The sequence below is a fragment of the Ixodes scapularis genome, unplaced genomic scaffold, assembly GCF_016920785.2.
Source record: "Ixodes scapularis isolate PalLabHiFi unplaced genomic scaffold, ASM1692078v2 PGA_scaffold11__112_contigs__length_91849675, whole genome shotgun sequence".
Lineage (NCBI taxonomy): Eukaryota > Metazoa > Arthropoda > Arachnida > Ixodida > Ixodidae > Ixodes > Ixodes scapularis.
This window is the reverse complement of record NW_024609837.1, coordinates 5,366,519-5,379,226: the sequence shown is the minus strand read 5'-3', so window position 1 is coordinate 5,379,226 and position 12,708 is coordinate 5,366,519. Positions and strand designations below refer to the sequence as shown.

The window sequence follows — 12,708 nt, the reverse complement described above, 5'->3', positions numbered from 1 at the left end:
GGCGTGTGGCTCAGTACACGACTGGTTCAAAAGCCAGGTGTCAAATAAAGAGGCGTACGTCCGGGTGACCAATACGAACTCTTCGTTGTACCTGGCATGTTTTGGCGTTAATCTGGGATCTGTTTTAGTACCTCTTCTGTTCGCAATTTTCGTAAAGGACATCTCTCGTGCTATCTTATACTCTACATTCCTGCAATATGTTCACGATATAAACATTTATAGATAAATATTTTACTTCGGATTTTGAGTTAAGCTTGAGGAAGATGCATGTTCTTTCTACCAATGGCACTCTGCCAAGGACCTTTTAAAGAACCCGTCCAAAGCAAAGGTCACGACGCTTCCTCGGAAAACTCATAATGCTTTTTTTTTTTTTTGCATTCTATGTTCATGGAAATACTTTGTCTTTAGTTGCTGTAATGAGAGATCTGTGAGTCATGATTGATTCTAACTTGCGCTGCTTGGATCACGTTGGTAACCTGGTTAACATGTCATTTCGCTTCTTGGGTGCTGGGATATTCCTCGGTTGTATGGAATGGAATCGGTAAAACACCTTTTTGAAATCTAGCGAGTGAAAAAAAAGTCTCGAAAATGGCCTTGACGCTGTGTTGCTACGCGAAACGTTCTTGGTTTAGTGCTAGTAGCCACCAGATATTTCTTCTCAACCTCTGTTCCCAGGTCTCTCCACTCCTCTCCCCCTCATTCACTCCACCCAATTTACTTCATCCATTTCTCTCCACCCTATTGACTTCTTTATTTATTGACCCCTTTTACTTGCCCCCTAGGGCCGACCTGTGTCCAAAGGGTATGCGGAATGACGGGTACTGTAAGATGTGAGGGACGAGTCTTGGAAAGGAATGAGGAAAGTATATTTACATTAAAGACAAACGTAAGGTAATAAAGCTAAGAGCGAGGTAGTGGTGGCTGGCTTGACTGGCTGAAGGCTTGAAAGGCATGAGACAGGCACCAGACTGGAACGCACGTGCCGTTCGGGCAGGGCAGGAGGGTGGCTTCTTTCTCAACTGTCACTAGGCACGCTCACTTGGGGCGCGTCAAAGGTAGTAGAGGGAAGAAAAGGAGACGGAGGATACCACGGGCTCACATCCCACCGCAGCCTTAAAAGACCAAGTCTCTTGGTTTAGAGCAAAAGAAACAAACAAACTGCTTAAAGCAAAACAAAACGTAAAGAACGCAGAAGGCAATGGGTATCAGCTAATATTAAAAAATACGCAAAAGTGTTTCACTAGAAGCACAAGGCTATTTTAACATCAAAAATATGCAAAACAAAGCCTAACCTTAGAAGCGCATAGTCGCTTACTCACAGCTAACTTCAAATAAAGGTAATTGATTTGACGTTGAAATGAAAGGGCTTCAAAAATACGCAAATGAAAAAAGGAAAGAGACGAACACACTCACTCCCCGCCGTATCTATAAAGTCGAGTCCCTTAGTTTGTGCTAAGCCAAATTCACAGTTACTACAAGAATAAGAACGGCCGGGGCAAACGTTCAGTCCCCCCCAACTCATCCAACTCCAGCAACACAACGATCCAACAGCACAACGATGAAAGCTGTCTTTTCATAGTCCTGGGGGCGGAGGCTGACTTGCCAACATGCAATTTTCAAGTCCGTGGTAGCGAAGCACCCGCATCCAGCGATTCCATGGATGATTGCATCCAGAAGGGGCAGGGGGTACAGCAATGTGATCGTGCGTCCATTCAGTGGTGCAGAGTTAACAAACAGACATTTCTTGTCTCTGCGAGACACTACGAAAACTGGAAAAGTCAATGGGCCAGATACTGGAAGAGTAACACATTGGTTCAGGAGTTTCTTTATCAGTTTTTCCACGAACTGTCTGTACTCGGGAGCAGATTGGTACGGGCTACGGCTGTTGGGCAAGGCGTTTGGTAACAGGTCAGTGCGATGCTGCATGCCTGTGAAATTGCCTAAGTCATCTTCGTGACGGGCGAAAACTCCATTTTGTTGTGTCTAAATGTCGACAATGCCAATATTTTGACTGAAAGGTAACTGATCTTCAAGGAGGGCTGGCGGAAAATTATGATGAATGACTATAGCCACAGTACCGGCTATTTTTGCTTGCGGCCCGGCACTGGGGCTTCTTAAACGCAAACGTGGAGTCTCCTGGGCGAAGGCTTGCCAGGATAGCTGCTCCGGCGACGGCAAGGGCTCTCTCTGTAAGCAGTCTTGTGACAATGTCTGCACTTGTGGATTGAGGCTCGATTGGGTAAGAATTACGGCATTGGACATCCGTGGTGCTAGTTTTTGTTCTACTATAATAGACACGCCTGTGGCTGTATGCTGGAGCCGGACGAGATGCGGAGGCTCAAAGATCAGACGCGCCTGTGCGGCTCGAAGCCAATCTTCACCAATGATGAAGGGGAGGATGTTGTGTTCCAAAACCGCGGCTTCGACGACTGCGGCGATTGGACCAATGGTGATCTTAAGCCAAGCGGCACCCGCTGGGAGTACGGTGGTACCTCCTCCAACTGCCAGTGGAAGCTCAGTCCAGGGATATAGCATGCGTTCTGAAAGAAGCGACTTTGCTATGAGAGTCAGCTTGGAACCTGAGTCTGGTAAAGCATCAAAGTCTTGAATTCCAGTGACGGTGGCTAAAAAGAATGAGTACTGCAGCAGAGAGTCTTCAAGGATCCCTGGCATGCTGTGAAGAGCTGGTGAAAATGGCTTTGCAGGCATGACCCTACCTGCCGACGACGATGCCTGTGCTGGCTCATCGGTGTATGTTGTACACTTCGAAGCGAGGTGTCCGAGGTGTTTGCATCTATAGCAGACCGCTTCGGACAAGACTTGGCCACTACGGAACGCTGGGGCTCCATATCGCGACGAGATGGCTTGGTATTTGGCCTCTTGCAAGTCGGTGGGCAGGTTTGCGATGCGCTGACGTGAGGCTGGGGGTGATGGTGACGTCAAGCCAGAGCGCTGCGTAGGGTGGGTAGGACGTTCGAATCCAGCCGACCTATAGACGAATGATGTTGGTGATTGGGTTGGGCTGGAGTAGTCGAAGGGCTTGCCTTGGCGGGTTGGGCGGACCTATCCAGGCTCGTGCATGTCGCAAGAAAGGCTTGGACGGTTGTTGGCCTGTTGGCTGCCAATGCTCCGACGACATGTTGGTCCCGCATGCCTTGGAGTAGGTAGTCAATCCTCTGCGAATCGCTCAGGGTTACCGGGCAGTGTTGGATGATCCTTAATTTGGCGAAGGCGTACTGATGAAGGGATTCGCCAATCCCTTGAGTCACGTCCATGACCCGTTCTTGCCAGTGGATCAGGGTCCATTCTATGATGCGCGTGCTTCGCTCTTTGAGGGCGCCTCTCCAAGTTGGCCACGTGTCGTACTGGCTTCCGAACGCGAGGTGCCAGTTTCGTGCTGTACCTTTCAATTTGCTTGCTGCGATGAGCCGGGTGGTGGCGTCATTCCATAAGGCAAGTTGCTGGACGCGGTGAACGTCCTCAAGCCATTCTCTGACGTTTGGCTTTGGCGAGCCCTCAAAATGTGGCAGGGTCGCGGACAGGTCTGGTAGCGTTGTAACTGTCGTGGAAGGACAAGGCAGCTGCTGCAACAAAACAGCAAGGTTTTGTAGCGTGATAGGGTCTAGTGCCAAAGAGCCAGCGGCAGAGACCGACGCTTGGTCCAGGCTAGGCGACGATTCGCGGCGCGCCTCGATATCCGCGGCGAGTAGCTGGATGAGGCCTTCTTTTGTGCCGGAAGTGTCTAACTCACGTGCAGCGAGCTCTTCTTTAATAAGCTCGACGCTCAGAAACGACATAGGTAGTTCTTGCGTCCAGTTCATTCCAGACAATGCCGGGCATGAATGTGTCGGGCAAGGCTTGCGAAAGGGTTACAAAACGTTCCGCTCACCAGAAATTGCAGAAACGAAGTGCGTTCTTTACGCTTTACGAAGACGCGAGGGGCGGGAGTACGTCGTTCCAGAGCTTTCGAGTTTCTTGTCGAGAATAATTGCAGGTGTTCATGACGGGGCGTAGGTGGAACCAGGCCAATCGAGGCAAGGCTGGCGGTCGGGCTCTGGTAGGCTTACACGGTGCACGGTCGACTGCGCCAGATGTAAAATATGAGGGCCGAGTCTTGGAAAGGAATAAGGAAAGTATATTTACATTAAAGACAAACGTTAGGTAATAGGGCTAAGAGCGAGGTAGTGGTGGCTGGCTTGACTGGCTGAAGGCTTGAAAAGCATGAGACAGGCACCAGACTGGAACGGACGTGCCGTCCGGGCCGGGCACGAGGGTGGCTTCTTTCTCAACTGTCACTATAGGCACGCTCACTTGGGGCGCGTCAAAGGTAGTAGAGGGAAGAAAAGGAGACGGAGGATACCACGCGCTCACAGTAGTGGGTAAAAAGAATTTATGTGTTGGTCACGTGGCATCATGTCACATGACTCATGTTTCTACTACTTTCTGGATACTAATATACACGGAGAAACAAGAGCCTTACGAATAAATTGATTGCAATAAATCGGTCGTGATAATCAGTAAAAAAAAAACGTAAACATTGCACACAAACAATACTCACTCTCCTCTTCGCTCAGCATTAGTTTAAATTCACACAAACATATATGCATATTTCATAGCATCACATGTGATTCTGTTGCCTACAGCCACCTGATTGTGATCCGAGGAGGCGGGATGCTTGTGACGGTTGTCATGGCCCCGGTTACGGCGGTAATTTGTACACCAATATCACTTGGACTTGTCTAGAAGCGTTTACCGGCCAATCGCTGCAGGTGGTTCATTGTTTTCTTTAAACGTGAGCTCAAGGGTCCGACGCGCATCGCACAAATTCAATGCGAATCGAATCTTTATGTGCACTTGGACGATGTTCCCAACCACGATGCCTAGCTGCTTAACAATAGCTTACCAACATATGGAGGGGCTTGGTGGTTTTACCCTAAAATGAACCAAAAGTTTTGGTTCATTTTAGGGTAAACCACCAAGCTGAGCTTGAACATCTAATCAAACCAAAACATTTGGTTCGATTAGATGTTCAATTTCAGCTGGCAAAAGAAAACAAGACTTTGATAACAGGAATTATTTTAAATTCGAAACCGCTTCGTTCGGCACCGTGAGATCGGGCAGGCCTCGGGATACCATGGCTACACCACATGTTAAGGCCGATGTTTGGCCAGTGAAGTATAATTCCTAGCATTTACTAACTCGACCGCACGTCGATGTATGTTTCTATGCTTGACCAAGCATGCAATCCCACGTGTTAATCACTTTAAAATTAAGTGAAGTAAACACGTGCCATATGCGCGAACGTGGAGAATGGCGAAGCTCTTTACTGAACGGGGCGCAGCGAGGAGACAGCTTTTTGGGACGACAAGGCAAGCTATTGCCGCCAAGTGCACGTTCACCTTGAGTGCCGAACAATATCATGCGCACACCGGTTTCACTTCTGAATTCCCAATCAAAGATGTGCCAGAGAATAGTGCGCCGACACATTATAAAAACTGAACCTCAAGGCGAAGTTGAATGGGAGTTATTTCAGGCTGAGGATTCGTCGGCAAAAGCACGAAAAGGCAAGTCAGATTTGTTTGACTTCCAAAGCGTCTTTTGCTAAGACAGAGAGGTGGCGCCATCTAGATTCGTAAGTATCTTGAATCGGACATGCAATTTTACTCCAATATCCCCTTAGGTTTATTTAAAGGACACATGGAAAAAAAAAAGAAAGAATTTAAACAGGCTAGATGGAAAAAGAACATTTTAAAACGAATTTACGACAAAGAAAAAAATTAGAGCTATATTTACGGCGCAAAACGAATTTGTAGTTGGCGCCCGCGGGAGCCGCCGCTGGTCACGTGGTAGGCCGGCGCGACGCCGCGCTGCGTCGCCACAGCCGCAAAGTCACGCCGCCGCCGCAAGCTGAGCGTTGTTCGACGCCGCTTCGACGCGTTTCTCAACGCCGCCGTCGCCGCCGCCGCACAAGTTTGTGTGCTTCGGGGTGCCGCCGCCGTCATCTTACCGGCGCACTGGTCTATCACGTCTGCTTGCGCTTTTTCAGGAGTTTTCTTTGTGCTCTAAAAGTTACTTATTAAGTTTAGTTTTTTGTTATACTTCAAACGAAGATGAATAAGTTATTTTTAAAGGCCATAGGAAGCTTCCGAAAGAGCGAAAGCACCACGTGATAAATAAGGGCCAGCCACGTGATAAACAAGGGCCACTTTTCCGTGGCGCCCGCGGGCGCCAACTACAAATTCGTATAGCGCCGTAAATATAGCTCTAAATTTTTTTTCTCCGCTGTAAAATCGTTTTATGACATCTTTTTTCCATCTAAGCAGTTTAAAACAAATGTTGTTTTCCTTTGCATGTGTCCTTTAACACAAAACCACAAACAGCGGATGTCATTCTCAACATAGTTCAGAATGTTTATCAGACATTTCACACAAAAAATTCGCGTCACAACGAGATCAACTATAAAACACACAAAGCTCAAAATACTTTCTCAGAAAGTTTTACGTTTTAGTTACAAAAAAACTCAAGCTTCTCTACTAGTCGATGCGACAAAACGTGCTGTACTATCGGTGCAGGAAGTTAATATTTCGAACAAAGTATAAAACTAACTTGCGTTAAACACTTTACCTAGGTCACTCTCACCGGTATCTCACAATAATTCAAAAGATAAATCAAGAAAGTGCTCCGACAATGATTGGGAAAGAGAAATCTGGAAAGTTTTCATTGTTCAAACGTTCCAGCAAATCGTTCACCAGGCACCCACAAAAATAAAGGATAAGTTCACAATAAACACGAATGTCGTCATCCAAGAAGTTTCATCATAAAACACCCACACACAGACACATATTATTTCAATATTGTGCCACAACGCCGTCGACACTAGCAACGTACACGTAGAGATATGTTCTATCAAGCTCGTAACACCAAATCGTTAGATACAAATAACAATTCAGACCCTTTAGGCTAGGCCTTCGAGCGGACCAACTAGATTTGGAACCCAGTACTGTGATGAAGTCGTACTGGGCTTCCACTTGTTCAGATTTCTCCGAGTTTACTCTGCCGTTACAACACACGATGCACGCAACCTCACTTCCCGCGCGAACCACTCTTCGTCGAAGAACTGTGGGCGTCCTCAGTCATGTTCTTTTGCGACGCTATCTGCTCCATCTTGCGAAGCGTCTTATCCGTGTTGCCCTGGCAATGCATTTGAGCTTGAGTCGCGTAAATGATCACACGTAGGAGCGGTCGCCGGCTTTAGCGTTTCTCTCTTTCCTTTTCACTATCTTCTGTGCTTTCGCAACCTCTGCAAACGCTTCTACATAGTAACCTGTGGTTTTCTTTGCACCCAACATTACGTTCTCCTGCATGCATTCTGAGGGGTGGCGTAAACCTTCGTCGGGTTTTAATGCCTTTCCGGTAAGTAAATGATCCAAGTTGTCAGCCGCTCGCGTTTCTTGCCTCATCGAAGGAAAAACCTTCTGTTCTGTATCCTTCGGCTAAACTTGTAGGACTCAATGAAATTTAGTTCGCCGTTTTGAAAATGCAAATACAAGGTTTTAGGTGATGGTACTCTACCTTTAGGTGATACTCTACGGTGGTGTACCCGAGTTGCTCCTTTAAGCTATTCTCTAAATAACTTCCTGTTCATCCCTAGCAGTTCCCCAAAGCTCACTACCTCACCCAGGTGCATTTTATCGCCGGGTAAAAAAGTTACGTTAAACAACTTTAGTAAAATAAATTCATCTGAATTTTCACTGAGGCAGTCAGACGTTTCTTCCTTAGAATTACTTTCAGTTTCAAAACCAATAAATAATATAAATTAAAAATTTGCTGAAATACCATAGATCTTGTCCTGTCGCAACCGCTATTGTAATAAAAGAAGTTTTAAAAAAGGTAAAGAAAGCTGTGAAGAAAACTCCAGCGATAAAGCCTAGGAAATCGGCAACGTGTATTATCAAAAAACAAAAACAAAAAAAAAAAAACAATGAAACATTGCAAAAAAGGCATATATACGAAGTCCTGATCAATTCGAAGACTCAGACGAGTTGTAGTGTTGGCGTCACTATGACGGCTGTGAGGTTTTCGTCTTGGGGATGTGAGGATGTGAGCTGGATCATGGACGGGCGTTGGGGAGCGGGTGTTCTTGCTTGCCTTTCGGTCTTAAACCGATAGAAGGACTGACACGCCGGTGACTTCTCTCCAAGGAATCGATCGTCCTTGGGTGTCGTGAAACCGCTGTTGGTTCTTGGCGGCTATGACCTGGCAGTAAAATCCTGGTTAGGGTCGTGTCTCTAGCGCTCAGTCCTGGCTACCGGCCGCTGACTGGTCCGCACTGACTCTGTCGTGCCCTTGTTCACGCTATCTTCCCCACCTTCTTTCTTCGCTCTTCTTCTAACAATATCCACATCGGTCGGTGGAAGAAACGAGTGATCGCAACGCCATAGCCTAGAAGGCGAGTGGCGAGCTGAAGAGAAATATTTCCTTTGCTTGTTTCTACACAAAGATATTTTACGAGCTTCGGCCAATAAATAAGACTGGTGAAAAAGTGTGGCTCATTGTTGCAACCTTGCAACTTGACTGTCATTTGTTCAACCCCCCCCCCCCTTCCCCCGTCTATGCACCATTGCATACAAATTTCCATTGCTGGTAACAGTACTGTAGGCTGTCATGTGTCAACCCCTTCAGCAGCGTAAGCACCTCCGTTTTTGTTTTTCTTTACATCATCCACAGTCCCTGCCATGCCAGTTTTATTCTCGGTGAGTTAGGAGTTTCCCCTTTAATCGATTGATTTTGCTTCTAGGTTGCTCTGGAAAGTCGATGTTTCGTCAGATGTTATGATCTTTTAGAGTGAGTTAGGTTCTGCTGAGGGTCGCTCGATAAGCACATCTTTTTTTCATGACTCAATAGAACGTTGCGAAAATTAGTAAGATCGTTCGCAGCGATTTCCGATTAATCAAACGGACGATAACACAAAAGGGAAAAACTTACAAAGAAACTGTTCAAATATGTCATCAATTCAACATGCGCAAAATTTGTACCGAAATGATCTCCAAAAAGTTCAGCCATGAAAATCCATATGTGCACATATTCATGGAAGGACTCGCAGCGCATCTTGAATCAGTGGAAAAGGTCATTAGCTTTGACGAGGTACGTAATTTCAAAATAAACTTGTAAACAAAGATGAGGTCAATGCACTGGAAAATTCCAACCTCTCCAAGAATAAAAACGACAAGATTGTGGAGGAGGTAATGAACAAAACGGGGACGCAACTGGAAGGGTTGCGACACTCCTCGCAGTTTTATTATTCAAAATAAATGTTTTAGTGACCTTTTGGTTATCTTTGATAGCTTTAATGAATATGTTAACTTTAACCATTCTGATGTTAGCCTGAGACTGAGGCAGGAAAAGAGGAAGTTTTAAAGTAGAAGAAAAAGGAACAGTCGAGGATACGTCTCTAACAGAGCTGTGTTAGAGACGTATCCTCGACTGTTCCTTTTTCTTCTACTTTGAAACTTCCTCTTTTCCTGCCTCAGTCTCAGGCTAACATCAGAATGGTTAATTTCCACCAGCTCGCCTGCGCACTCACTACAATATCATGTTAACTTTGTTTTCATTTCTGACTACGGCAGTGAACCTAGTGTTCCTTCAAATATTTTGTGTATTTCGTTAGCAAATATCCATGTTAGTGTTTCCGGTGTACACAATTTGCTCTTGAACCTTGACTGCAAAACATGCTACGGCCCGCAGGTTACTCCTGATTATTTTTCGCATCGTTTTTCAGACTGGACATCGAGTGATACCTATAGTTATTATTTTCCGTAAGTCACTTTCCTCCGGAATGGCACCTCGCCTTTGGAAATCAGCAAGAGTAGTTCCTAAAGACAAAGAGGGTAATAAACAGTGCCTAAATAATTATATACCAATTTCTCGTACGTCCTCATTAAGCGAATTTCTCGAACACAAATTTAGAGCCCTGCGGGGGTAACAGTTTAACCATCTCTATCCGATCCGCATCTGGAAAATTCGAAACCGCATCCAACCCTCGAATCCGAGCATTCATTTTACATCATAAGATCAAGCGTAAATAAAAAATTAAAAAAACTGGGTGGTATGAAGCCTTCTGCTTACCTTCGTACAAAGAATTCTTCGTGTCAGAGTATGGTGAAAGTCATTGGATCGTATCCTGTCTCATCGTATTTATAAAATAGACGATCATTTTTCCAGTGACACGTGGCGTCGCTGGAAGGATGATGGTAGTTATGAAACTGTCTTGGTAGCCCGTGACCCTGACACGCTGTCCTAAAAACGCGCTCAAAAGGGGAAAACATGTATTTTCTGTTTTGCTTTGTAAAACCCACTTCAAGCAGACGCATATTTTATAAACATGAACATTAATAAAGGGCAGACTAATAACAATGTGCCACATGGGCCGAACAATAAAAGAGTGGGAGGGAAAAGGCGCTTATTCACCGCAGCAAACTACATGCGTATATGTGGTAAAACGAGGGTAAACCTTTGGAGAAATGTCACAATACTCAATATTGACACCTCTTATCGGTTTCAGTTTTAGACACAAACCCTCAAATTCATGCTCGGAACCATATACTTAAAGAGAACTCAATGCCAACTGTCGAGAAATAGAAAACGCACACAAACAACGTTTCACTTGCCGAGGTTGCTGTGTAGAAGAAACAGAATAAAGTCAGCTTAGACGGGTTCAGACTAGTTCCTCTAATCAGATATTTCCAACCGTTGGTCAACATGATGATGGGGGGGCATGCACGAACAGCGCTACAAGAATTAGGTGCGAAACAAGTGCTGGCTCAAGTCACACCACTTCAAAGGACTGGTTAACGTTTCCTCCATTTAGTTGTTGGCGAAGAATCCACTTGCAGGTTTCTAATTTCTTGCGGCTTGTACATTTTGGGTTTTCTTTGCCCAAGGAACGTTTTCTACTCTTTCTCCGCCAAAAATGAACACGCTTTCCCAGGGCAACTGATGCTCCTACAGTCTTTACTTCTTGCGTGGGAAGCGTTTTAGGCGAGATAGGACGTTCTAAAGCGATCTTTGGTGAGAATCATATCTTTCTTGACGTAAAGAACAATGTTTTCCCCGATTGGCACCTTTTTTTCTAAAAGAGTAGCTTGCTGCCGCAATATATTAGGTGATGTACTTCATAGTATGATACACCTATTCAGTCTACACTGTGTGGACTCACACGTTTATGGGCCGCCTCGGCAAAAATGTAGAGACGGACCCGCGGATATTCGCGTCCGAACCGCAATCCGACAAATCTAATTCATTATTATCGGCATCTGTCAGTTTACGGTGGATATCTGCGGATATGCAGGGCTTTAAAAAAGGTATGTACAGACGTTTCCGAGTATCTTGAAGGACATTCATTTCTCTCTCCTCAACAGCATGATTTTCGCCGACATTTTTCACCCCTTCGAAACTTCTGAAATTCACTCGTGACATCGTTTCTTCCTTGAACTGCAGAGGGCAAGTTGACGGCCTTTTCATTGATTATTCCAAAGGCTTTTGATAACGTATCGTACTCCAAGTTACCATTGGTGTTCCAAGCCACGGTTAAGAATAGCCTTTTACTGGACTGGATTTCCGATTACCTGATTTGCAGGTCACAGTTTGTTTCAATTGCGGTTGGATCTCTTCGGAACCTTCGGTTAGTTCAGGTGTGCCGCAAGGACCAATGTTAAGTCCTCTTTTATTTATATTGTATTTTAATGATGCAGTAAAACACATACCGGTTAATATTCGTCTCCTTGCCGATGACAGCGTTCTGTGCAATGACACCACGTCTATTAATAATCAGCCTCTACTTAATAAATCTTTCGTGCACTTCATTAATTAGAGTAGGAAATGACAAATGAATTTAAACTTTAATGATATTTTTTATGATATTTACAAATAAAAAATCGCCTTTGTTTTTAGTTCTGGTACTTCTAATGTACTTTCAAACGAAGTTCGCGAGTTTAAGTACCTGGGTGTTTTCGTTACGCCCAATCTTAGATGGGATAAACATGTCGACTTTAGCCGCTCTCTAGCCCTTAAGAAGTTCGAATACATCAAACCCACTCCCAAATGCCCCACCTTGGAAGTCAAACTAACCGCTTACAAAACCCGTGTTATGCCTACCCTAGAGTACAGATCTGCTGTATGGGATACGTATTTAAAATTAAAAAAAAAAGGCTCGAGGTACACCTAAGCATTTCTTATGAGTTTTGAATGCGAAAGCATGAATCTCGTTCTTGCGCGCGTTCCCGGAGAGTTTCCGCGCCTCGCTGACATCGGCCGTGTCATCGGCAACACGGCCGATGTCAGTGACGCGCGGCAACTCCTTGAGGATGAGCGCGGGCACGCAGCGCCATGGGGTGGCGCTGATTGAAATTGACATGGAACGGCCTCCTTCGGCTTCATTTACTTGCCATTTTGCGTGAATTTTTGTGCGGGGCTGGGAGGCCTCAAATCGCAGCTTCACGAAATTATCTGCCGTTTGACACGGGTGATGAAGGCGGCTCACTCCATGGGGCATTAATGCTTTCGCAATAAAATATGACAATCTACTTGAATCGGTCTACACTAAGGCTGTACGATTTGTTTTAATGGGTTTCTCATCTTTTGGGCTCGAACCACAGTGGTTGGAGGCGAAAGATAGAGCGGTTCAAAATGTTCGACGGAATGGTGAATGAA

At 45.4% G+C, this 12,708-nt stretch overlaps 1 pseudogene; it reads right to left on the bottom strand.

Annotated features, from left to right (window-relative positions):
- Positions 1-1,518: 1,518 nt before the first annotated feature.
- Positions 1,519-3,797, bottom strand: LOC115328145 (annotated as a pseudogene).
- Between the last annotated feature and the right edge of the window lie 8,911 nt (positions 3,798-12,708).